At 46.5% G+C, this 27117-nt stretch overlaps 5 non-coding genes and 1 pseudogene across 5 annotated transcripts; all 6 read left to right on the top strand.

Moving 5' to 3' along the window:
• Window positions 1-125: 125 nt before the first annotated feature.
• Window positions 126-289, top strand: LOC135020876 (U1 spliceosomal RNA). The gene has a single exon (XR_010218225.1). It is a non-coding gene; the product is annotated as a U1 spliceosomal RNA (small nuclear RNA).
• Window positions 290-441: 152 nt separating this feature from the next.
• LOC135020817 (U1 spliceosomal RNA) lies at window positions 442-583 on the top strand (annotated as a pseudogene).
• Window positions 584-1277: 694 nt separating this feature from the next.
• LOC135020777 (U1 spliceosomal RNA) lies at window positions 1278-1441 on the top strand. The gene has a single exon (XR_010218128.1). It is a non-coding gene; the product is annotated as a U1 spliceosomal RNA (small nuclear RNA).
• A 152-nt stretch (window positions 1442-1593) lies between these two features.
• Window positions 1594-1756, top strand: LOC135020827 (U1 spliceosomal RNA). Its single transcript, XR_010218177.1, has one exon. It is a non-coding gene; the product is annotated as a U1 spliceosomal RNA (small nuclear RNA).
• A 671-nt stretch (window positions 1757-2427) lies between these two features.
• LOC135020784 (U1 spliceosomal RNA) lies at window positions 2428-2591 on the top strand. Its single transcript, XR_010218135.1, has one exon. It is a non-coding gene; the product is annotated as a U1 spliceosomal RNA (small nuclear RNA).
• A 152-nt stretch (window positions 2592-2743) lies between these two features.
• LOC135020838 (U1 spliceosomal RNA) lies at window positions 2744-2906 on the top strand. The gene has a single exon (XR_010218189.1). It is a non-coding gene; the product is annotated as a U1 spliceosomal RNA (small nuclear RNA).
• Window positions 2907-27117: the final 24211 nt, after the last annotated feature.

The raw sequence follows: 27117 nt of genomic DNA, 5'->3' as shown, positions 1-27117 counted from the left end.
AAGTTTTGAAAGGAGCACTGGGTTCTATATATATATTGACATTTGGTTATATATATGTATAGACTTTATAAATTCTTGACAGAGATGTGCCTGAGCAGCGGCCCTCCCCAGCCCTATCCCAAATCATACTTATTTTGCATAGGAGATACCATGGTCATGAAGATTGTTCTCCCAGGGTGAGGTTCATTCATTGCATTCTGGGTATGCTGACCCCTGTGATTTCCACAAATGTGGGAAACTCGACTGCATTATTTGTGGTAGTGGGGGACTGTGTTTGTTCTTTCCTCTGGTCAGCTCTGGTAAAAGTCAGATTTATTTGTCTTAGATCTTCCTCTAGCCTTGTTCTTCTATCGAGAGTTTCCTTGTGCTGCCTCAGTTGGATCTACTTCACTTGACAGGGGGGTGCCCGAGCAGCGACCCTCCCCAGCTCTAGCCCAACTCCTACTTACCTGCCAGGTGAGATACTATGATCATGAAGTTGCTTCTCCCAGGACAAGGATCACCCATTGCACTCTGGGTGTGCTGCTCCTGCGATTTTCCCAAATGTGGGAAACTTGACTGCATAATTTGTGTTTCCCCTGGTCAGCTCTCATATAATTCAGATCTCTTTGTCTCAGGTCTCTCTCCAGCCTAGTTTGCTGTCTGTTTCCACTTCTTTTTTCTTGAGCCCCTCCCTTCTATACCCTAGTGCACTATCCTGACTTCTCCTCCCGTCTGCTTACTTAGTGCCTTACAATGCACAATGCAAACTACAGGTAGTGCTGCAGGGCCCACACCCTTTTACTTGCCTTACAGAGCAGCTCTGGAGCTGTTACAGTACCCAGCTGCTGCAAGAAATCAGCTTGAATGCTTCAGGGGCTGGGGCATAGCCAACATGAGCCCCACACCGAAGGAGGGTGGAGGTGTTTAATGCGAACTAGGGGTCATCCAAGCGCCGCAAAAGGCCGCCATGCCCTGCACGCCCCTCTTCTCTATTCATATGCAGATGAGGGTTGAAGCCAACTTTGACCCACTGCTTGGATGACATCACCATATGCAAATCCATCTGCTGCAGGCATTCCCCCAGGAATGCTTGCACTAGTTGTTGCATTTGGTTTGTTGTTTGGGGGTGCTTCAGTATTAGGCAGCCTCTGCCCTCCCATGTTCATCTGAAAATATGTGTTCTCCCTGCAGTTGTTGTCCCCAGATGAGAGTTCCCTTGTGCTGCCTCAGTTGAATCTCCTTTACTTGACAGAGATGTGCCTGAGCAGCGGCCCTCCCGAGCTCTATCCCAAATCATACTTATTTTGCATAGGAGATACCATGGTCATGAAGATTGTTTTCCCAGGGTGAGGTTCATTCATTGCATTCTGGGTATGCTGACCCCTGTGATTTCCCCAAATGTGGGAAACTGGACTGCATTATTTGTGGTAGTGAGGGACTGTGTTTGTGCTTTCCTCTGGTCAGCTCTGGTAAAAGTCAGATTTCTTTGTCTCAGATCTTCCTCTAGCCTTGTTCTTCTTTCAAGAGTTCCCTTGTGCTGCCTCAGTTTGATTTCCTTCACTTGACAGGGGGGTGCCCGAGCAGCGACCCTCCCCAGCTCTAGCCCAGCTCCTACTTACCTGCCAGGTGAGATACTATGATCATGAAGGTGCTTCTCCCAGGGCAAGGCTCACCCATTGCACTCTGGGTGTGCTACTCCTGCGGTTTCCCCAAATGTTGGACACTTGACTGCATAATTTGTGTTTCACCTGGTCGGCTCTCGTATAATTCAGATCTCTTTGTCTCAGGTCACTCTCCAGCCTAATTTGCAGTCTGTTTCCACTTCTCTTTTCTTGAGTTGCTCCCTTCTATGCCCTTGCGCACTATCCTGACTTCTCCCGTCTGCTTACTTTGTGCCTTCCAACGCACAATGCAAACTACAGGTAGTGCTGCAGGGCCCACACCCTTTTACTTGCCTTACAGAGCAGCTCTGGAGCTGTTACAGTGCCCAGCTGCTGCAAGAAATCAGCTTGAATGCTTCAGGGGCTGGGGCATAGCCATCATGAGCCCCACACCGAAGGAGGGTGGAGGTGTTTAATGCGAACTAGGGGTCATCCAAGCACCGCAAAAGGCCGCCATGCCCTGCATGCCAATTTTCTCTTTTCATATGCAGACGAGGGTTGAAGCCAACTTTGACCCACTGCTTGGATGACATCACCATATGCAAATCCATCTGCTGCAGGCCTTCCCCCAGGAATGCTTGCACTAGTTGTTGCATTTGGTTTGTTGTTTGGGGGTGCTTCAGTATTAGGCAGCCTTCTGCCCTCCCATGTTCATCTGAAAATATGTGTACCTCCTGCAGTTGTTGTCCCCAGATGAGAGTTCCCTTGTGCTGCCTCAGTTGAATCTCCTTTACTTGACAGAGATGTGCCTGAGCAGCGGCCCTCCCCAGCCCTATCCCAAATCATACTTATTTTGCATAGGAGATACCATGGTCATGAAGATTGTTCTCCCAGGGTGAGGTTCATTCATTGCATTCTGGGTATGCTGACCCCTGTTATTTCCCCAAATGTTGTAAACTTGACAGCATTATTTGTGGTAGTGGGGGACTGTGTTTGTGCTTTCCTCTGGTCAGCTCTGGTAAAAGTCAGATTTCTTTGTCTCAGATCTTCCTCTAGCCTTGTTCTTCTTTCGAGAGTTCCCTTGTGCTGCCTCAGTTGGATCTCCTTCACTTGACAGGGGGGTGCCCGAGCAGCGACCCTCCCCAGCTCTAGCCCAACTCCTTCTTACCTGCTAGGTAAGATACTATGATCATGAATGTGCTTCTCCCAGGGCAAGGCTCACCAATTGCACTCTGGGTGTGCTGCTCCTGCGATTCCCCCAAATGTGGGAAACTTGACTGCATAATTTGTCTTTCCCCTGGTCGGCTCTCGTATAATTCAGATCTCTTTGTCTCATGTCTCTCTCCAGCCTAGTTTGCTGTCTGTTTACACTTCTTTTTTCTTGAGCCGCTCCCTTCTATGCCCTTGCGCACTATCCTGACTTCTCTCGTCTGCTTAATTTGTGCCTTCCAACGCACAATGCGAACTACAGGTAGTGCTGCAGGGCCCAAGCCCTTTTACTTGCCTTACAGAGCAGCTCTGGAGCTGTTACAGTGCCTAGCTGCTGCAAGAAATCAGCTTGAATTCTTCAGGGGCTGGGGCATAGCCAACATGAGCCCCACACCGAAGGAGGGTGGAGGTGTTTAATGCGAACTAGGGGTCATCCAATTGCCGCAAAAGGCCGCCATGCCCTGCACGCCCAGGGGTACAAGCTGGAATTCGAGATGTCTCCCCCCAGCCGTTTCCTAAAATATGCCTTGCTGACAACTCCCTCAGGCAGGGAGGCTGTGCTAGAGGCAATTAATAAGCGGTATTCCCAGCAGGTAATACTCAAGGTGCCCCTACTTCAATAAGGACGGGGTTACTATTCCACACGGGTTGGGGTACCGAAACCGCATGGTTCGGTGTGACCCATTTTATATTTAAAATCCTTGAACAAAAAAATTCAAGTTCAAGATGGAATCGCTCAGGGCGGTTATTCCAAGCCTGGACGAGGGGGATTACATGGTATCCTGGGACATCAAGGATGCTTACCTGCATGTCCCCATTTACCATCCTCGCCAGGAGTACCTCAGATTTGTGGTACAGGATTACCATTACCAAGTCCAGACACTGCCGTTTGGACTGTACATGGCACCGAGGGTGTTTTATTAAGGTAATGGCCGAAATGTTGATACTCCTTCAAAAAAAAGGGAGTTGTAATTATCCCGTACTTGGACAATCTCGTTATAAGGGCGAGGTCCAAGGAGCAGTTGGTAGTCGGGGTAGCACTATTTTGGAAAGTGCTACAACAGCATGGTTGGATTCTAAACAGTCCAAAGTCACAGCTGGTTCCTATGACACGTCTACTGTTCCTGGGGATGGTTCTGGACATAAACCAGAAATAGTGTTTCTCCCGGAGGAGAAAGCCAAGGAGTTGTCATCTCTAGTCAGAGACCTCCTGAAGCCAAAATAGGTAGCGGTGCATCATTGCACGCGAGTCCTGGGAAAAATGGTAGCTTCATACGAAGCAATCCCATTAGGCAGGTTCCATACAAGAACTTTTCAGAGGGACCTGTTGGACAAGTGGTCCGGATCGCATCTTCCGATGCATAGGCTGATAACCCTGTCTCCAAGGACCAGGGTATCTCTACTGTGGTGGCTGCAGAGTGCCCATCTTCAAGAGGGCCGCAGGTTCGGCATACAGGACTAGGTCCTAGTGACCATGGATTCCAGCCTTTGAGGCTGGGAGGCAGTCACACAGGGAAGAAATTTCCAGGGACTTTGGTCAAGTCAGGTTATTTCCCTACACATAAATATTCTGGACCTGAGGGCCATTTACAATGCCCTGAGGCCGGCAAGTCCTCTGCTTCAAAACCAGCCGGTACTGATCCAATCAGACAACATCACGGCAGTCGCCCATGTAAACCAACAGGGCGGCACAAGAAGCAGGATGGCGATGGCAGAAGCCACAAGGATTCTCCGATAGGCGGAAAATCATGTGTTAGCACTGTCAGCAGTGTTCATTCCCGGAGTGGACAACTGGGAAGCAGATCTTCTCAACAGACACGACCTCCACCCGGGAGAATGGGGACTTCCTCCAGAAGTCTTCCAATAGGATTGTACACCATTGGGAAAGGCCACAGGTGGACATGATGGCATCCCGCCTCAACAAAAAGCTATAAAAGATATTGCACCGGGTCAAGGGACCCTCAGGCGATAGCTATGGACGCTCTGGTAACACCGTGGGTGTACCAGTCGGTTTATGTGTTCTCCCCTCTGCCTCTCATACCAAAGGTACTGAGAATAATAAGAAGGCGAGGAGTAAGAACGATACTCGTGGATGGCCAAGAAGAGCTTGGTACCCAGAACTTCAAGAATTTATATCGGAGGACCCATGGCCTCTGCCACTCAGACAGGACCTGCGGCAGCAGGGGCCCTGTCTGTTCCAAGACTTACCGCGGCTGCGTTTGTCGGCATGGCGGTTGAACGCCGGATCCTGAAGGAAAAGGGCATTCCGGAGGAAGTCATTCCTACGCTTACTAAAGCCAGGAAAGAGGTTACAGCAACTCATTATCACCGCATATGGCGAAAATATGTTGCATGGTGTGACGCCGAAAGGGCCCCAACAGAGGAATTTCAACTAGGTCGATTTCTGCATTTCCTGCAAGCAGGAGTGACTATGGGCCTTAAATTGGGTTCCATTAAGGTACAGATCTCGGCTCTGTCGATTTTCTTTCAAAAAGAACTAGCTTCAGTACCTGAAGTTCAGACATTTATAAAAGGAGTGCTGCAGAGTCAGCCCCCGTTTGTGCCTCCTGTGGCACCTTGGGATCTCAACGTGGTGTTGAGTTTCTTAAAATCACATTGGTTTGAACCACTAAAAACCGTGGATCTGAAATATCTCACGTGGAAGGTGGTTATGTTATTGGCCTTGGCTTCTGCCAGGCGAGTATCAAAGTTGGCGGCTTTGTCTTGTAAAAGCCCTTATTTGATTTTCCATATGGATAGGGCAGAATTGAGGACTCGTCCCCAGTTTCTCCCAAAGGTGGTGTCAGCGTTTCACATGAACCAGCCTATTGTGGTGCCTAGGCTACTAGGGACTTGGAGGACTCCAAGTTGCTAGACGTTGTCAGGGCACTGAAAATATATGTTTCCAGAATGGCTAGAGTCAGAAAATCTGACTCGCTGTTTATCCTATATGCACCTAACAAGCTGGGTGCTCCTGCTTCTAAGCAGACTATTGCTCGTTGGATTTGTAGTACAATTCAGCTTGCACATACTGTGGCAGGCCTGCCACAGCCAAAATCTGTCAATGCCCATTCCACAAGGAAGGTGGGCTCATCTTGGGCGGCTGCCCGAGGGGTCTCGGCTTTACAACTTTGCCAAGCAGCTACTTGGTCAGGGGCAAACACGTTTGCAAAATTCTACAAATTTGATACCCTGGCTGAGGAGGACCTGGAGTTCTCTCATTCAGTGCTGCAGAGTCATCCGCACTCTCCCGCCCGTTTGGGAGCTTTGGTATAATCCCCATGGTCCTTACGGAGTTCCCAGCATCCACTAGGACGTTAGAGAAAATAAGAATTTACTCACCGGTAATTCTATTTCTCGTAGTCCGTAGTGGATGCTGGGCGCCCATCCCAAGTGCGGTTTATCTGCAATACTTGTACATAGTTATTGTTAACTAAATCGGGTTATTGTTGAGCCATCTGTTGAGAGGCTCTATTGTTTCATACTGTTAACTGTGTTTCATATCACGAGTTGTACGGTGTGATTGGTGTGGCTGGTATGAGTCTTACCCGGGATTCAAAATCCTTCCTTATTGTGTACGCTCGTCCGGGCACAGTACCTAACTGAGGCTTGGAGGAGGGTCATAGTGGGAGGAGCCAGTGCACACCAGGTAGTCTAAGATCTTTCTAGAGTGCCCAGCCTCCTTCGGAGCCCGCTATTCCCCATGGTCCTTACGGAGTTCCCAGCATCCACTACGGACTACGAGAAATAGAATTACCGGTGAGTAAATTCTTATTATAGTAGTGTATACACTAGAGGTCTTTCCGAACCCCCTAATCCTAACATTGTAATTTGCTTTAGGGCGCACCTCCAATTAGTCTAGTGTTTCGTATTTTCACATTAAATACTTTCTTGCATTGGTTGGTTAAAGATTAGATCGTATATTTTTCTAGATATAGCTGTGCATAGTCTACAAGGCTACATGCTTCTCCCCTAACTAGAGATGTGCAGCGGGCATTTTTCGTGTTTCATGTTTTGGTTTTGGTTTTGGTTTCGGATCCACAGTTGTGTTTTGGATACGGACGCGTTTTGCCAAAACCACCCTTTTGGGTTTTGGATTCGGGTGATTTTTTTTTAAAACCTCAAACAGCTAAAATCATAGAATTTCGGGGTAATTTTGATCCTATAGTATTAAGCTCAATAACCATAATTTCTACTCCTTTCCAGTCTATTCTGAACACCTCACACCTCCCAATATTATTTTTAGTCCTAAAATTTGCACCAAGGTCCCTGGATGACTAAGCTAAGCGACCCAAGTGGGCAGCACAAACACCTGGCCCATCTAGGAGTGGCACTGCAGTGTCAGACAGGATGGCACTTAAAAAAATAGCCCCAAACAGCACATGATGCAAAGATAAATAAAAAAAGAGGCGCAAGATGAAATTGTAGCGTGTCTCTCCTGCTCAGTGTCAGTTCTCAGTAGTATCCTCATCAGTGCTCAGTATCACTGCTCATTGTCTTGTGCTGCATTGTGGTGCTCAGTATACTAGAGTACATTACTAATAGTCCAGTGCTGCATCTTGCTGCTCAGTGTCAGTTCTAGTATCCTCATCAGTGCTCAGTATCACTGCTCATTGTTTTGTGCTGCATTGTGGTGCTCAGTATACTACAGAACATTACTAATAGTCCAGTGCTGCATCTGGCTGCTCAGTGTCAGTTCTAGTAATCTCATCAGTGCTCCGTATCACTGCTCATTGTCTTGTGGTGCTCAGTATACTACAGTACATTACTAATACTCCAGTGTCTTGTGCCGCATATGGCTGCTGTAGGGTGCTGTGGTAGTGTCCTGTCACTGTGCATATGTCATCATTCCAGTCACAGTGACATACCCTCCAACTGTACCTTTTTAATAGGTACAGTACCTTTTTTTCATGGTCTGTACCTATTTTTGGCTCTCCAAACTTCCATTGAAAGTATAGGAAAAGGGGCGTGACCACGCCCCCTTTACCCATGACCACGCCCCTTTTTCTAATTTGTACCAATTTTTGTGTGTAAAATGTTGGAGGGTATGCAGTGATATCTGGTATCTATCTAGTGGTATCTAATTCCAGACATTACCACCGTCTAATTCCAGATATATTACTGGCATATAATTCCACACATAAAAAATGGAGAACAAAAAGGTGGAGGGTAAAATAGGGAAAGATCAAGATCCACTTCCACCTAGTGCTGAAGCTGCTGCCACTAGTCAAGGCAGAGACAATTCAATGCCATCAACATTATGTAATGATTATACGATACATTATATATCATATCATTGTATGGTTGTAAAATACAACTTAAAAACTTTAATGAATAAATACATAAAGTAGCTTTTATGTAACCTTTTTAAACCTATTAGCATAGACCGAATCTCATCGTGTGTATAGGCCTTTAGTTCAACAACAGCATGGGACCAGTTAGTGTGTTTTGACCACTGCACAGCACCTGGTGTTATATAGTAAGCACCACTATGGCATAGTATACAGCATTATGGGCCTGATATGAGTGTGACCAGCGGTGATGTGGAATGCAGTAGGAGGTGCTGTTTAGTAAGCACCACTTCTATATTCACCATGCAGTATATTGTGTGAATATAGAAGTGTTGGCTGTGTTATATATTAGAGTAATTATTGCAGCTCCCAGCTAAAATTGCAACAATGTAATTTAGTGACAAGCTGCAGAGATTAACCCTTTCTGTGGCTGCTGCACAACCTCTATTCATATCGCTGAATTCAATTAGGGAGATGTTCTCACCCCGCGAGCAAGCGCAGGTATATGCCACAGTTATGGTAACATTGGATTTACAGATATTTTCTTGCAGGGGTGTTTCTAAACAATTTGGCTTCAAATGCGTGCCCCCCGCCACCATTGGCATTAAAAATTGTGCCCCTCCCCCATATATATATATATATATATATATATAAAAAAACTATATTTGCGTGAGCGCTCCGGACGGGATGGGGGGGGGCGTGACCTCGCAAAAATGGGTATGGTCTCCATAAAATGGGCGTAGCCTTGCAGGCAAAGACTACCTTACACCCCAGTTCTTGACCCTGCACCAACAGACCTCGGCCACCACAGGGAAAAAAGTACAGTAATTTCCACCATGTTAAGCCCCACACATTAATGCCCTTTGGAACATATTATGTCACTCACCACAATATCTGTGATACACTATGCCCTACAGTAAAGCTTCTAATTACTTTTACAAAAACTGCTCAATGCCAAGAGTTTCACGTGCTGGGTGTCATGCTTATTGCCAGGGGTTTCACTCTCTGGGTGTCATGCTCATTGCCAGGGGGAACGCAGTAGGAGGTGTTATATAGTAAGCACCACTATGGCATAGTATATAGCATTATATATATTGTGAGCACTGGTGATGTTGAGTGCAGTAGAGCTGCTGCTGGGTAATTACAATTGACTACAACCACCAATATATTCTGCTGCACTATATATATGCAAAGCTAATTCTGCTGGGTAATTACAACTGACTACAACCACCAATATATTCTGCTGCACTATATATTTGCAAAGCTAATTCTGCTGGGTAATTACAATTGACTACAACCACCAATATATTCTGCTGCACTATATCTATATATGCAAAGCTAATTCTGCTGGGTAATGCAAATTGAAACATTATTGCATAGTATGTGATTTTGAAGTACTTTTTTAAAGTTTTGAATGATATAGACCCAGTTTAATCTTTGTGGAATGCCTGGTTGTTGTTTTTAAGGTAATTTATTGCCTGGCATTTGAGGGGGTGGGGTGTGGTTACAGATTTCAATTATTGGTTTCACTTGTAATAGTCTTCTACTTAAGTCCAATGGTGTAGGCTGTGCAAAGCCATTTGGCTGTGCATTTATTGATCTAAGCGTGCATTTTTATCAAAGCGTGATAAATCAGCGTTCAATCGAAGTGAAAAAGAAGGAAAACAGAAGCACACCAATCTAACAAAACAAAGAAAACTGAAGAACTAATAACAAATGTGAGTCACTTACTCCTCAGATCACTCACCTCCTGATTGTTGCATCTGATTACATAGCACAGAACTACCTTACTTGGACATTTCATAAACCATCCATTTCACCTACAAATGCCTGTATCTGTATTATTGTAATTTTGTTTTTTAAGCACAGCTGCACCAATGCAATTTTACCTGCAAACACTTAAAACATCTAACATAATTACCATTGCTTCTTAAACCTCTCACAATCCTTTCATTTCTTACACTCCAAATACTTTTCTGCACCCACTTTATCTACGCTTTTGACTCATTTCATACTAAATCTACACCCCTTGAGCCTACACTGCTTTTCTCACCTGCATTTCTGCAATTCTTCTGCTCGGATTGCCTTCCAGTCTCCTCTCCTACTTCCACTTTCCCTCAACCTATTTACCTACTTAACACTATGTCAAGGTTTTCTTATACTCCCCACATCACTCAGTGTCTACCTAATAATGTATCTTTAGCCTTCCCCCCTAGTCTCCTCCACCTCCTCCTCTCTCCCCTCCTCTGTCTCCCCTCCATCCCTCTGTTTCCTTCCCCCACCTTTCCTGTTACCCCACTTTCATTCACCTCTGCCCCATGGTCCTGCTACCCCACAACTCAGCCCTGCTCCCTCTCTCCCTTCCCTGTCACCTCCCCACACCCCCATCCACATCACACTGACCTCCCTCCCTGCCCACCTCCTGCAGTTTCCCCTCCTAGCTCAGGCACCCGTACCATCACTACTCTCTCATCATCCCTGCCCTCAAACTTAATCCCACCTCATCGCTACAGCAACCCTGAAAATCTAATTCACATCTCTCCCACAAACTCATACCCCCTATCCTGTGCCCTCTGGAATGCCAGATCTGTTTATAACAAACTGGTCCCTACTCATGACCTTTTCATTTCCAACTCCCTACACCTACTAGCCATTACTGAAACTTGGATTACGCCCTCTGACACTACTTCTGCTGCTGCTCTCTCTGCTGGGGGCCTTACATTCACACACACACCCCGACCTGGGGGTCGCCATGGGGGTGGTGTTGGGGTCCTTTTACCTTCTAGTTACTCCTACCAACTCATACCACCAGAACCATCCCTTATATTCTCTACATTTGAGGTCCACGCCATATGCCTCTTCCAACCAGTCCATCTTAGAGTAGCTGTCATTTACCGCCCCCCTGGCACTGCTTCCAAATTAATCGACAACTTTGCTTCCTGGCTTCCTCACTTCCTCTCTTCTGACATTCCCACCATTATCCTAGGCGATTTCAACATCCCTATTGACATCCCCACACAATCCCCTGCCTCTAAACTCCTTAACCTCACCTCTTCACTTGGTCTCTCCCAGTGGACCTCCTCACCCTCCCATGTGAATGGGAGCTCACTGGATCTGGTCTTCACTCACCGCTGTGATATTTCTGATTTTTCCAACTCCCCATTTCCCCTCTCTGACCACCACCTGCTCTCCTTCAACCTATCTCTCTCGACTTCCCCATCTCTACCTCCTAAGGCTACCATCACTAAGCGTAACATTGAAGCTATTGACACCACATTCCTTTCCTCCCTGTTTGACTCACTTCTCTCTCCTATTCTCTCTCTCTCATGCCCTGAACAAGCCACTTCCACATACAATGCTTCCCTTACTTCTGCTCTTGACTCTGTTGCTCCACCAACCACTATTCACCCTCACAAATTAACACCTCAACCCTGGCACACCAAATGCACCAGATATCTGCAAAAATGCTCACGTACGGCTGAGCGACACTGGAGGAAATCACGCTCTAAGGCAGACTTCCTCCATTTCAAACTTATGCTCTCATCCTTCAGTGCTGCCCTTTCTCTTGCTAAACAGTCATACTTCAAGAACCTCATCTCCTCCCAGTCTTCCAACCCCCGGCGCCTCTTTGCCACTCTCAACTCACTCCTCTGCCCACCTCCACCTCGTCTCCCTTCCTCACTCTCTGCTCTTGACTTTGCCACTTACTTCACATCCAAAATTGACTCCATACGTCAGGACATCACATCACACCAGACTATCAGTAACCAGCCTTCTCCCAACCCTTACCAACCCTCCCCATCCCTCGCACCAACTCTGTCATCTTTCTCCCATGCATCTGGAGAGGAAGTCATGGCCCTCATTCGTTCCTGTCCCCTCACCACCTCCCCACTTGACCCAATCCCCTCCCGCCTCCTTTGCCACCTCTCTTCTTCTGCTTTTTCCCATCTTTCCCACCTTCTTAATCTCTCCCTCTCATCAGGCACTGTCCCCTCTGCCTTCAAGCACGCTCTCATCTCTCCTATTCTTAAAAAACCTACCCTTGATCCAAACACTCTCTCCAACTACCGACCCATCTCTCTCCTCCCTTTTGCCTCCAAACTCCTTGAGCGTATTGTCTACAACCGCCTTACTTCCTTTCTTTCCTCACAATCACTGCTTGTCTGGCTTCCGTCCTCTCCACTCCACTGAAACTGCCCTTACAAAAGTATGCAATGACCTCCATGCTGCTAAATCTAAGGGACACTACTCTCTACTTATTCTACTTGATCTCTCTGCTGCTTTTGACACTGTGGACCATCCTCTCCTACTGCAAATCCTTCACTCCATTGGTCTGCGTAACACAGCCCTCTCTTGGTTGTCGTCCTACCTTTCTGACCGTTCATTCTCTGTCTCCTCTCATGACTCCACCTCCCCCTCACTTCCACTAACTGTAGGGGTACCCCAAGGTTCTGTCCTTGGTCCTCTTCTCTTCTCTCTCTATACGTCCTCACTAGGTAAGCTCATTAGTTCTTTTGGTTTCCAATATCATCTCTATGCTGATGACACTCAAATCTATCTTTCCTCTCCAGACCTCTCCCCTACTCTCCTCACTCGTATCTCCAACTGTCTCTCTGCTATCACTTCCTGGATGTCCCAGCTCTTTCTTAAACTTAACATGTCTAAGACCGAGCTGATCATCTTCCCTCCCTCCCGCATAATCTCACCTCCTACAATCTCATTATCTATTGATGGCACTACTATCTCCTCTACCCCCCAAGTGCGCTGTCTTGGAGTAATCCTTGACTCCTCCCTCTCCTTCAAACCACACATTCAGCACCTCTCACAAACCTGCCGTTTTCATCTAAAAAATATTTCCAGGATCAGACCCTTTCTGACCCAGGATGCTTCTAAGACTCTTATCCACTCACTGGTCATCTCCAGACTGGACTGCTGTAATCTCTTCCTGACTGGCATTCCTGACAAATACCTCTCTCCACTCCCACTATCCTCAATGCTGCTTCCCGGCTCATTTTCCTCACCAAACGCACTACGTCCACCTCTCCTCTCTTACTAGTCCTTCACTGGCTCCCCTTCCCTTTCAGAATCCATTTCAAGCTTCTCACACTTGCTTACAAAGCCCTCACCCACTCCTCTCCCATCTACATCTCTGATCTTATCTCGCTTTACACTCCCACCCGTCCTCTTCGCTCTGCTAATGCACACCGACTCCTGCCTACGGATTACTTCCTCCCACTCCTACCTTCAAGATTTTTCACGTGCTGCACCACTTCTCTGGAATTCCCTACCTCTCCCCCTCAGACTCTCCACCTCTCTACAAAACTTCAAATGGGCTCTCAAGACCCACTTCTTCACCAAACCCAGCCAAATCTCATCCTAAACCTCTGTTCCACGCTCTCTATGTACCCCATCTGTCTCACCCCTGTCTGTCTACCCCTCCCTTTTAGAATGTAAGCTCTCACGAGCAGGGCCCTCTTCCCTCATGTGCTTACTCTTTTCTTACTTTAATAATCTTCAGCTGCACCAAATCCAGCAGTCTTCTACCACCTGATACTTATTCCAGTGTCATCTGCTGATGTAGCTATGTTTATTTACCCTGTACTTGTCCTATATTGTCATCAACTGTAAGTTGCTGTTTTCCTGTTTGATTATTTGTTTATGTACTCTGTAATTGGGCACTGCGGAACCCTTGTGGCGCCATATAAATAAAGGATAATAATAATAATAAATAATATAATATATAGCAGTACGGTACAGTAGGCCACTGCTCTACCTACCTCTGTGTCGTCAAGTATACTATCCATCCATACCTGTGGTGCATTTTAGAAAAAAACATGTCTCGGCAGAGCAATCTATAAATCCATAATTTTTCAGACAGCAACAGTGGGTATTGTAATAGTCACCCAATCCATCACTTTTATAGGGTTACATGCACCGACATGCTACAGCCTGTCTCAATAATTTTACTGTCACGCTGTGTGTGTTTGTGTTTTTATTTGGGTATTTTTTGTTGTTGTAGAACTACAGGTACCAGCAAGCCCATTATTTCCCCGCCTGCTGGTACTTGAGGTTCTCCAAGTACCAGCAAGCGGGGGAGGCTTGCTGGGCCTTGTAGTTCCACAACAAAAAAACCAATATTCTTTTTTTACACACATGGCTATCAGCCCGGCACCCACCACCCAGGGGTGCTGGGGACAGCCTCGGGCTTCACCTCTGGCCCTTGGGTGCCTCGAGGGGAGGAACCTCTTGATTTAAGGGGTCCCCACTCCTCCAGGGAACCCCGGCCAGGGGTGACTAGTTGGAGGGGTAATGCCAGGGACGCAGGGACCTACATAAAAGTGTCCCCGGCTGTGGCATTATCTCTCTGGCTAGTGGAGCCCGGTGCTGGTTTTAAAAATATGGGGGACCCCTACATCTTTTGTCCCACGTATTTTTGGAACCTGGACCGTTCTAAGAGCCCGGTGCTGGTTGTCTAAATACGGGGAACCCCTGTCCAATTTTTCCCCCAGTATTTAAATAACCAGGACCGGCTCAAAGAGCCCGAGGCTGGTTATACTAAGGAGGGGGGACCTCACGCATTTTTTTTTAACCCATTCAGACCCTTCTCCTTTAAGTTAATGGAAGCCCTGGACATCAAAATTGCATTCATGTCCTCCTCCCTCACCCTTCCCAGTCCCAAACACTCATTTTTTTTTTCTTTAAAAATGTATAATATATAACAAGAACAATGAGCAGGCAGGCAGCGGGCATTGGCAGCATCGGACTGAGATAGAAATTAGTGGTGGAGGGCTGGGTCAGTTGATTGTGGGAGAGTTTGTAAGCCATTGGCGGTGGCAGCGGGTATCGGCTCAGAGGCAGTAGCGGGCATTGGCTAAGGGTCATCTGCAGGATTCGGCGGAAATTATGGCTGTAGTGCCTCACTAGCCACTGACCTCACCGCACGCCACTGTGGGACAGATGTAACATGCAGAGAGAGGTAGATTTGGGAGGGGGAATGTCCTAGCATAACTGTTAATTGCAGTGTAATACTGTAATTCAGCTGTGCAGCATTTGTGGCTAAATGTCAAAGAAGACAGTATTTACCCTGCATGCAAAATAATAAATGTATTTGAACATACCTCCCAACTATACCAATTTTTGCAGGACAGTCACTTTTTTTGGGAATGTCCAGCTAACCCAAACCCCCCCCCCCCCCCTGTGGGGGCCGCAGTGTCCCATAGTCATGGGGAAGGGGGGGGGGGGGGTGGAAGGCTCCCTGTAGCTTGTTGCTCTGCAAATATGCACATTGTGGGTAATTCAGACCTGATCGCTAGGGTGTGTTTTTTGCATCCCTGTAATCAGGTAGTTGCCGCCTACAGCGGAAGGGAAAATTTGCTGTGCAGGTGTGTGATCACATGTGCACAAGAGCTGCACAGCTCAGCACTTACTCAGCCATTGAGGTGACGTCACAAATCCTCCCACAAAACGCCGGGTCCCTCCAGTGTTTTTCCGGACACTCCCTAGAAACATTCAGTTGCCACCCACACAAACACCCTCTTCTTGTCAATCTTCTTGTGATCTCCGGACCGTCGCACTTACGCATTGTGGCGCATACGCATGTGCAGTGCAGACCTGATTGCCCGCTGGGTGAAAATAAATTGAAGCGATCTGGTCTGAATAAGCCTCAATGTCTATTCACGGGAGACAGAGGGGCTGGGGCATGGCCAGCAGCTCACAGAGCACCTATAATGACAAAAATGGGAGACATGGCTCATGATCGCGATATACCTGCGAAGGTACGCCCTCTACTGATTGACAGGCAGAGGCATTCGCATTTTCTGCGGGGCACCCGGAGAAAATGTAGGCACACGCACAGGATGGACCCTGCGTATATGCCCCCTTCCTCTTCATAGTTTTTGCGGTTGTAACGCGTATTACGATCCAAACTATGTCTTATATACACGAGCAGTGTGAAAATGGGGGTAATTCGATGGGGGTAATTCCAAGTTGATCGCAGCAGGAATTTTGTTTGCAGTTGGGCAAAACCATGTGTACTGCAGGGGAGGCAGATATAACATGTGCAGAAAGAGTTAGATTTGGGTGAGTTATTTTGTTTCTGTGCAGGGTAAATACTGACTGCTTTATTTTTACACTGCAAATTAGATTGCAGATTGAACACACCACACCCAAATCTAACTCTCTCTGCACATGTTAAATCTGCCTTCCCTGCAGTGCACATAGGTGGTCATTCCGAGTTGTTCGCTCGGTAATTTTCTTCGCATCGCAGCGATTTTCCGCTTAATGCGCATGTGCAATGTTCGCACTGCGACTGCGCCAAGTAAATTTGCTATGCAGTTAGGAATATTACTCACGGTTTTTTCATCGTTCTGGTGATCGTAATGTGATTGACAGGAAGTGGGTGTTTCTGGGCGGAAACAGACCGTTTTAGGGGCGTGTGGGAAAAAATGCTACCGTTTCTGGGAAAAACGCGGTAATGGCTGGAGAAACGGAGGAGTGTCTGGGCGAACGCTGGGTGTGTTTGTGACGTCAAACCAGGAACGACAAGCACTGAACTGATCGCACTGGCAGAGTAAGTCTCGAGCTACTCAGAAACTGCACAGAGATGTCTTATCGCAATATTGCAAATCTTTCGTTCGCAATTTTAAGATGCTAAGATTCACTCCCAGTAGGCGGCGGCTTAGCGTGTGCAATGCTGCTAAAAGCAGCTTGCGAGCGAACAACTCGGAATGAGGGCCATGGGGGGTAATTCTGAGTTGATCGCAGCAGGATTTTTGTTAGCAGTTGGGCAAAACCATGTGCACTGCATTTACGAACAGATGATTTTTTATATAAATTTTAAAATGTTAGTAAATGTGTGTTTTTTTTCAACCTGGAAGCCCAACATCGATTAAGATCGATCTTAAATAGACCCCTGGGTTTTAAGGATAACCATGGTTGAGTCCAATGGTTAATTCACATTGACCGAAGTTCTAATTAAGTCACCTGTGCTCAAGCATGATATCCTTAAAATCTGGATTGCAATGACAGCATTTGGGAACTATGCCTAAGGGTTTAATTTTTACATTTATCCACTGACAATAAATCTACCTACAATATCCCTGTAACTGTTATGATTACAGTATTTCACTAAATAATGTAATTTGCTGAACCTTCTGTAAAAAGAAATATTAAGATGCTGTAATTCCCAGATGCAGCAAATTTGTTAGCTAGTGGGCAAAACCATGTGCACTGCAGGGATGGGGGGGGCAGATATAACATTTGCAGAGAGATTTAGGTGGGTTATATTGTTTGTGTGCAGGGTAAATACTAGAGATGAGCGCCTGAAATTTTTCGGGTTTTGTGTTTTGGTTTTGGGTTCGGTTCCGCGGCCGTGTTTTGGGTTCGAACGCGTTTTGGCAAAACCTCACCGAATTTTTTTTGTCGGATTCGGGTGTGTTTTGGATTCGGGTGTTTTTTTCAAAAAACACTAAAAAACAGCTTAAATCATAGAATTTGGGGGTCATTTTGATCCCAAAGTATTATTAACCTCAAAAACCATAATTTACACTCATTTTCAGTCTATTCTGAATACCTTACACCTCACAATATTATTTTTAGTCCTAAAATTTGCACCGAGGTCGCTGTGTGAGTAAGATAAGCGACCCTAGTGGCCGACACAAACACCGGGCCCATCTAGGAGTGGCACTGCAGTGTCACGCAGGATGTCCCTTCCAAAAAACCCTCCCCAAACAGCACATGACGCAAAGAAAAAAAGAGGCGCAATGAGGTAGCTGTGTGAGTAAGATTAGCGACCCTAGTGGCCGACACAAACACCGGGCCCATCTAGGAGTGGCACTGCAGTGTCACGCAGGATGGCCCTTCCAAAAAACCCTCCCCAAACAGCACATGACGCAAAGAAAAAAAGAGGCGCAATGAGGTAGCTGTGTGAGTAAGATTAGCGACCCTAGTGGCCGACACAAACACCGGGCCCATCTAGGAGTGGCACTGCAGTGTCACGCAGGATGTCCCTTCCAAAAAACCCTCCCCAAACAGCACATGACGCAAAGAAAAAAGAGGCGCAATGAGGTAGCTGTGTGAGTAAGATTAGCGACCCTAGTGGCCGACACAAACACCGGGCCCATCTAGGAGTGGCACTGCAGTGTCACGCAGGATGTCCCTTCCAAAAAACCCTCCCCAAACAGCACATGACGCAAAGAAAAAAAGAGGCGCAATGAGGTAGCTGACTGTGTGAGTAAGATTAGCGACCCTAGTGGCCGACACAAACACCGGGCCCATTTAGGAGTGGCACTGCAGTGTCACGCAGGATGTCCCTTCCAAAAAACCCTCCCCAATCAGCACATGATGCAAAGAAAAAGAAAAGAAAAAAGAGGTGCAAGATGGAATTGTCCTTGGGCCCTCCCACCCACCCTTATGTTGTATAAACAAAACAGGACATGCACACTTTAACCAACCCATCATTTCAGTGACAGGGTCTGCCACACGACAGTGACTGATATGACGGGTTGGTTTGGACCCCCCCCAAAAAAGAAGCAATTAATCTCTCCTTGCACAAACTGGCTCTACAGAGGCAAGATGTCCACCTCATCATCACCCTCCGATATATCACCGTGTACATCCCCTTCCTCACAGATTATCAATTCGTCCCCACTGGAATCCACCATCTCAGCTCCCTGTGTACTTTGTGGAGGCAATTGCTGCTGGTCAATGTCTCCGCGGAGGAATTGATTATAATTCATTTTAATGAACATCATCTTCTCCACATTTTCTGGATGTAACCTCGTACGCCGATTGCTGACAAGGTGAGCGGCGGCACTAAACACTCTTTCGGAGTACACACTTGTGGGAGGGCAACTTAGGTAGAATAAAGCCAGTTTGTGCAAGGGCCTCCAAATTGCCTCTTTTTCCTGCCAGTATAAGTACGGACTGTGTGACGTGCCTACTTGGATGCGGTCACTCATATAATCCTCCACCATTCTATCAATGTTGAGAGAATCATATGCAGTGACAGTAGACGACATGTCCGTAATCGTTGTCAGGTCCTTCAGTCCGGACCAGATGTCAGCATCAGCAGTCGCTCCAGACTGCCCTGCATCACCGCCAGCGGGTGGGCTCGGAATTCTGAGCCTTTTCCTCGCACCCCCAGTTGCGGGAGAATGTGAAGGAGGAGATGTTGACAGGTCGCGTTCCGCTTGACTTGACAATTTTGTCACCAGCAGGTCTTTCAACCCCAGCAGACCTGTGTCTGCCGGAAAGAGAGATCCAAGGTAGGCTTTAAATCTAGGATCGAGCACGGTGGCCAAAATGTAGTGCTCTGATTTCAACAGATTGACCACCCGTGAATCCTTGTTAAGCGAATTAAGGGCTCCATCCACAAGTCCCACATGCCTAGCGGAATTGCTCCGTGTTAGCTCCTCCTTCAATGTCTCCAGCTTCTTCTGCAAAAGCCTGATGAGGGGAATGACCTGACTCAGGCTGGCAGTGTCTGAACTGACTTCACGTGTGGCAAGTTCAAAGGGCATCAGAACCTTGCACAACGTTGAAATCATTCTCCACTGCGCTTGAGACAGGTGCATTCCACCTACTATATCGTGCTCAATTGTATAGGCTTGAATGGCCTTTTGCTGCTCCTCCAACCTCTGAAGCATATAGAGGGTTGAATTCCACCTCGTTACCACTTCTTGCTTCAGATGATGGCAGGGCAGGTTCAGTAGTTTTTGGTGGTGCTCCAGTCTTCTGTACGTGGTGCCTGTACGCCGAAAGTGTCCCGCAATTCTTCTGGCCACCGACAGCATCTCTTGCACGCCCCTGTCGTTTTTAAAAAAATTCTGCACCACCAAATTCAAGGTATGTGCAAAACATGGGACGTGCTGGAATTTGCCCATATTTAATGCACACACAATATTGCTGGCGTTGTCCGATGCCACAAATCCACAGGAGAGTCCAATTGGGGTAAGCCATTCCGCGATGATCTTCCTCAGTTGCCGTAAGAGGTTTTCAGCTGTGTGCGTATTCTGGAAACCGGTGATACAAAGCGTAGCCTGCCTAGGAAAGAGTTGGCGTTTGCGAGATGCTGCTACTGGTGCCGCCGCTGCTGTTCTTGCGGCGGGAGTCCATACATCTACCCAGTGGGCTGTCACAGTCATATAGTCCTGACCCTGCCCTGCTCCACTTGTCCACATGTCCGTGGTTAAGTGGACATTGGGTACAGCTGCATTTTTTAGGACACTGGTGACTCTTTTTCTGAGGTCTGTGTACATTTTCGGTATCGCCTGCCTAGAGAAATGGAGCCTAGATGGTATTTGGTACCGGGGACACAGTACCTCCAACAAGTCTCTAGTTGGCTCTGCAGTAATGATGGATACCGGAACCACGTTTCTCACCACCCAGGATGCCAAGGCCTCAGTTATCCGCTTTGCAGTAGGATGACTGCTGTGATATTTCATCTTCCTCGCAAAGGACTGTTGAACAGTCAATTGCTTACTGGAAGTAGTACAAGTGGGCTTACGACTTCCCCTCTGGGATGACCATCGACTCCCAGCGGCAACAACAGCAGCGCCAGCAGCAGTAGGCGTTACACGCAAGGATGCATCGGAGGAATCCCAGGCAGGAGAGGACTCGTCAGAATTGCCAGTGACATGGCCTGCAGGACTATTGGCATTCCTGGGGAAGGAGGAAATTGACACTGAGGGAGTTGGTGGGGTGGTTTGCGTGAGCTTGGTTACAAGAGGAAGGGATTTACTGGTCAGTGGACTGCTTCCGCTGTCACCCAAAGTTTTTGAACTTGTCACTGACTTATTATGAATGCGCTGCAGGTGACGTATAAGGGAGGATGTTCCGAGGTGGTTAACGTCCTTACCCCTACTTATTACAGCTTGACAAAGGGAACACACGGCTTGACACCTGTTGTCCGCATTTCTGGTGAAATACCTCCACACCGAAGAGCTGATTTTTTTGGTATTTTCACCTGGCATGTCAACGGCCATATTCCTCCCACGGACAACAGGTGTCTCCCCGGGTGCCTGACTTAAACAAACCACCTCACCATCAGAATCCTCCTGGTCAATTTCCTCCCCAGCGCCAGCAACACCCATATCCTCCTCATCCTGGTGTACTTCAACACTGACATCTTCAATCTGACTATCAGGAACTGGACTGCGGGTGCTCCTTCCAGCAGTTGCAGGGGGCGTGCAAATGGTGGAAGGCGCATGCTCTTCACGTCCAGTGTTGGGAAGGTCAGGCATCGCAACCGACACAATTGGACTCTCCTTGTGGATTTGGGATTTCGAAGAATGCACAGTTCTTTGCTGTGCTGCTTTTGCCAGCTTGAGTCTTTTCATTTTTCTAGCGAGAGGCTGAGTGCTTCCATCCTCATGTGAAGCTGAACCACTAGCCATGAACATAGGCCAGGGCCTCAGCCGTTCCTTGCCACTCCGTGTCGTAAATGGCATATTGGCAAGTTTACGCTTCTCCTCCGACAATTTTATTTTAGGTTTTGGAGTCCTTTTTTTTCTGATATTTGGTGTTTTGGATTTGACATGCTCTGTACTATGACATTGGGCATCGGCCTTGGCAGACGACGTTGCTGGCATTTCATCGTCTCGGCCATGACTAGTGGCAGCAGCTTCAGCACGAGGTGGAAGTGGATCTTGATCTTTCCCTAATTTTGGAACCTCAACATTTTTGTTCTCCATATTTTAATAGGCACAACTAAAAGGCACCTCAGGTAAACAATGGAGATGGATACTAGTATACAATTATGGACTGCCTGCCGAGTGCAGACACAGAGGTAGCCACAGCCGTGAACTACCGTACTGTACTGTGTCTGCTGCTAATATAGACTGGTTGATAAAGAGATGTCTATGTAACTATGTATGTATAAAGAAGAAAGAAAAAAAAACCACGGTTAGGTGGTATACAATTATGGACGGACTGCCTGCCGAGTGCCGACACAGAGGTAGCCACAGCCGTGAACTACCGCACTGTACTGTGTCTGCTGCTAATATATAGACTGGTTGATAAAGAGATAGTATACTCGTAACTAGTATGTATGTATAAAGAAAGAAAAAAAAAACCACGGTTAGGTGGTATATACAATTATGGACGGGCTGCCGAGTGCCGACACAGAGGTAGCCACAGCCGTGAACTACCGCACTGTACTGTGTCTGCTGCTAATATATAGACTGGTTGATAAAGAGATAGTATACTCGTAACTAGTATGTATGTATAAAGAAAGAAAAAAAAAAACCACGGTTAGGTGGTATATACAATTATGGACGGGCTGCCGAGTGCCGACACAGAGGTAGCCACAGCCGTGAACTACCGCACTGTACTGTGTCTGCTGCTAATATAGACTGGTTGATAAAGAGATAGTATACTCGTAACTAGTATGTATGTATAAAGAAAGAAAAAAAAACCACGGTTAGGTGGTATATACAATTATGGACGGGCTGCCGAGTGCCGACACAGAGGTAGCCACAGCCGTGAACTACCGCACTGTACTGTGTCTGCTGCTAATATATAGACTGGTTGATAAAGAGATAGTATACTCGTAACTAGTATGTATGTATAAAGAAAGAAAAAAAAACCACGGTTAGGTGGTATATACAATTATGGACGGGCTGCCGAGTGCCGACACAGAGGTAGCCACAGCCGTGAACTACCGCACTGTACTGTGTCTGCTGCTAATATAGACTGGTTGATAAAGAGATAGTATACTCGTAACTAGTATGTATGTATAAAGAAAGAAAAAAAAACCACGGTTAGGTGGTATATACAATTATGGACGGGCTGCCGAGTGCCGACACAGAGGTAGCCACAGCCGTGAACTACCGCACTGTACTGTGTCTGCTGCTAATATATAGACTGGTTGATAAAGAGATAGTATACTCGTAACTAGTATGTATGTATAAAGAAAGAAAAAAAAACCACGGTTAGGTGGTATATACAATTATGGACGGGCTGCCGAGTGCCGACACAGAAGTAGCCACAGCCGTGAACTACCGCACTGTACTGTGTCTGCTGCTAATATATAGACTGGTTGATAAAGAGATAGTATACTCGTAACTAGTATGTATGTATAAAGAAAGAAAAAAAAACCACGGTTAGGTCACTGGTATATACAATTATGGACGGGCTGCCGAGTGCCGACACAGAGGTAGCCACAGCCGTGAACTACCGCACTGTACTGTGTCTGCTGCTAATATAGACTGGTTGATAAAGAGATAGTATACTACTAATATTATATACTGGTGGTCAGGTCACTGGTCACTAGTCACACTGGCAGTGGCACTCCTGCAGCAAAAGTGTGCACTGTTTAATTTTAATATAATATTATGTACTCCTGGCTCCTGCTATAACCTATAACTGGCACTGCAGTAGTGCTCCCCAGTCTCCCCCACAATTATAAGCTGTGTGAGCTGAGCAGTCAGACAGATATATAATATATATAGATGATGCAGCACACTGGCCTGAGCCTGAGCAGTGCACACAGATATGGTATGTGACTGAGTCACTGTGTGCTGTGTATCGCTTTTTTCAGGCAGAGAACGGATTATAAATAAAAGTGGTGGTCACTGGTCACTATCAGCAAAACTCTGCACTGTACACTACTGAGTACTCCTAATGCTCCCCAAAATTAGTAAATCAAGTGTCTCTCTAATCTATTCTAATTCTAAACGGAGAGGACGCCAGCCACGTCCTCTCCCTATCAATCTCAATGCACGTGTGAAAATGGCGGCGACGCGCGGCTCCTTATATAGAATCCGAGTCTCGCGATAGAATCCGAGCCTCGCGAGAATCCGACAGCGTCATGATGACGTTCGGGCGCGCTCGGGTTAACCGAGCAAGGCGGGAAGATCCGAGTCGCTCGGACCCGTGAAAAAAAACATGAAGTTCTGGCGGGTTCGGATTCAGAGAAACCGAACCCGCTCATCTCTAGTATACACTAGAGGTCTTTCCGAACCCCCTAATCCTAACATTGTAATTTGCTTTAGGGCGCACCTCCAATTAGTCTAGTGTTTCGTATTTTCACATTAAATACTTTCTTGCATTGGTTGGTTAAAGATTAGATCGTATATTTTTCTAGATATAGCTGTGCATAGTCTACAAGGCTACTTGCTTCTCCCCTAACTAGAGATGTGCAGCGGGCATTAGTAAATACTGGCTGTTTTGTTTTTACACTGCAATTTAGATTTCAGTTTGAACACACCGCACCAAAATCTAACTCTCTCTGCACATATTATACACCCCCCCCCCCCTGCAGTGTACATGGTTTTAGCTAATAAATTTGCTGCTGTGATCAGATCTGAGTTAAGCCCTATGTATTTGGCACTGGCAAAGGGTTAGAGGCCTTGCTGTAGAGCTCACACCTTTCTTATCATGCATTGTAATATTTCCTATGTCCTGATGTTGTGCTCTCTGCTCCATCCAAGTAAACAGCAATGTAGCGTGGCTATCAAAGAGCGTGAAGATTGCAGATTTCCTTGGATTAATGCTAAAGAATGCTATTATAGAGGCTGCTGCTTTAATTCAAGTGTCACTGGGGTTAAATGGTGTTTTTACCTTAAAAACACAGGTAGAGTATACAGTACAGTGGTAGAGTGGGAGCATGTAGTGCTATTGATTACAGATTTGATGGAGCTTAAACATGGATAAGGTCCATAGCTATAAGAGTTTATCTTGTGTATCCTTTATTCTTAGTCATGGTCAGATAAGATTAGAAAATACCATTTAAGTGGAAATTTCCTGTTAGCTGTTTTAGCTAAATTGCACCAGTTAAAAAAAAAAAAAAAAACTAAGCTGCTGTAATTCCTGGATGTTTCCTTACTGCATCAACAGGAAGTGACAAGAAACAATGTAATGTGGAACCGTACAGCAGAAGGGGTTGCGGCTACCCCACAATAAGTGCAGCGGAATGTAAGAAGAGGAATTGTTGCTTTGACTGCAGCATTCCCGGGGTTAACTGGTGTTTCTTCAAGTCACAAGGTATGGAGCTACTGTATAGTTACTCGCAAGTCAGTAGTTGTATGATGCTCACACCTGTTAAGCTGGATACACACAGAATGCCCTACACAGGGGGTGAAATGAGCGCCCCCCCACCCCCCGTACGCTCAGTACACATCACGCTGTGCTGAGCGGGGGGAGAGATGTGTGCTGAGCAGTTCGCTCAGCACACATCTCCCCAAAATCGGGCCGTGAATACGGACCTTTAAACTGGATCCACACTTAGATTATCTGTCCAATTTTTTTTTTCTAGTTGAAACAAAATTATGCTAATATGTGGCAGCAAATGACAATTGACCATTTGCTCACAAACACTGGAAAACATCCAAAAATGGTCATTTAGATAAATTGGTTAAATCCATTTCATTTAGCTAATTTATCCAAACTACCTTTATTGTATCTTTGTGGGTGAATGATGTGTGGGTCAGTGTTGAGGGTGGTGGAGGAGATGGGTAATAGGCACAGCAGGGTGTGGACAGTCAAATAGTGTGCTTAGAGGTTCAGAGTCATTGTATGAGACTCTGGCAACAGTGACTTGATGAGTCTGGTGTCCATAGGGTGGGACGCACTAACCTTTTTATGCTATTGAAATAGTTCTCCTCCTGACCGACGCAGTTCCTTGCTCCGAGGTTGGTGCATTGTCCTGTTGCAGCGCCTCTCCACTGTGGTCACAGTGAGCTGTGTGGTGTTGCTGGCGCATGCCAATCTCCCCCCAACCTCCCTCTGGCATTTCAGACCTACGTACGCATGATGGGATCTTGTATGATATGCGCGTGTGCTGTAGAGATGAAAGTGGCGGTGAGGAGGCAGATCGTGAGATGGGGAAACTTTGTGGACTGTTAGCGAAGGGGAGCACTGGGCAATCTGAGTTGCAAAGAGGGCAGCAGAAGAGGTTATTGCATGTGTACTGGTGACAGGTCCATCCTTGGTGGCTAGCCTCAGTGGTAAAGGGGTACATGAGCTAGTGTCCCTTGGTCAGCCATGTACCATGGCCACCTCCCTACCTCCTATATATTCTCCCTAATCTGTCACTTTGTTACGGTCTGCTGCTGGCACTGGTGTATCGTCCTGCAGATGCCGTCTCCACCCATTGATGTGACTTCCCCCAGAGTTAGCCACACAGAGTGACAGATCTGGGAAAATATATAGGAGATCATTACTTTCACTTGCAGCCTACCTTATTTTTTGCAGCCTAGCATGCTCCTGACCCCTTCTCTCACTAATACTTATACAACATTTATGAACTCATCTTAAGGTTTCTTTATTATTCAGTCACACTGTCTTGGATCCAAACCATTTCCTGTGGCATTGCAGTCAAACGATTGAGCTATTTACCCTTGCATAGAAAGGTATAATCTAAGCTAGAGAATTCTATTTGGAGCTCACCTTGTACTTTGTGAAGAAATAATCAGCATTGTGGCTGAGCAGATATATGGAGTGTGTGGCTGCACACTGCATTGATCTGCTGAGTTGCAATGCTAATAATATTTTTTTGCAAAGTACCAATAGCTTCATATAATGTTCACAATTTTTATGCAGGATCAAGTAGCTCAATGGGTAGGGTGTTTGATTAGAATTCAACAGGTTATAGGTTTGAATCCTGGGTATGGTAGTTTGAGGTGTTATTTAATAAAGTGTGTTTATATATTAGTCACACATGGCTTACTTGTACAAATGGCATGTCACCAGTTAGTGCTGACTGCTGATATGCCATTTGCACAAGCAAGCCATGTGTGACTGTATATGCATTTAAGGAGGGCCCCCCGGCAATACCACAAACCATTGAGTGTCAAGTATACTAGATATATCTTCATATCTCATGTGCTTTCTCTGAGACCAATCTTGTTATGCCCCTTCCCCACGAGGCATGCGCCTTTTGTCCATATTGCAAAAATAGTGGGGGGGGGGGGGCATATAATTCTCTGTCACAGGGCACTAAAAAGTCTAGTTATGGCTCTGGTATGCATTATGTAATCTGGCAGACCATCTCTCCAACACTGGCTGATTGGAATAGAAATCCGGTTATCTATGTG

This window comes from Pseudophryne corroboree, unplaced genomic scaffold (assembly GCF_028390025.1).
Source record: "Pseudophryne corroboree isolate aPseCor3 unplaced genomic scaffold, aPseCor3.hap2 scaffold_359, whole genome shotgun sequence".
In the NCBI taxonomy this organism is placed as follows: Eukaryota; Metazoa; Chordata; class Amphibia; order Anura; family Myobatrachidae; genus Pseudophryne; species Pseudophryne corroboree.
This window is presented reverse-complemented; position numbering and strand designations above follow the sequence as displayed.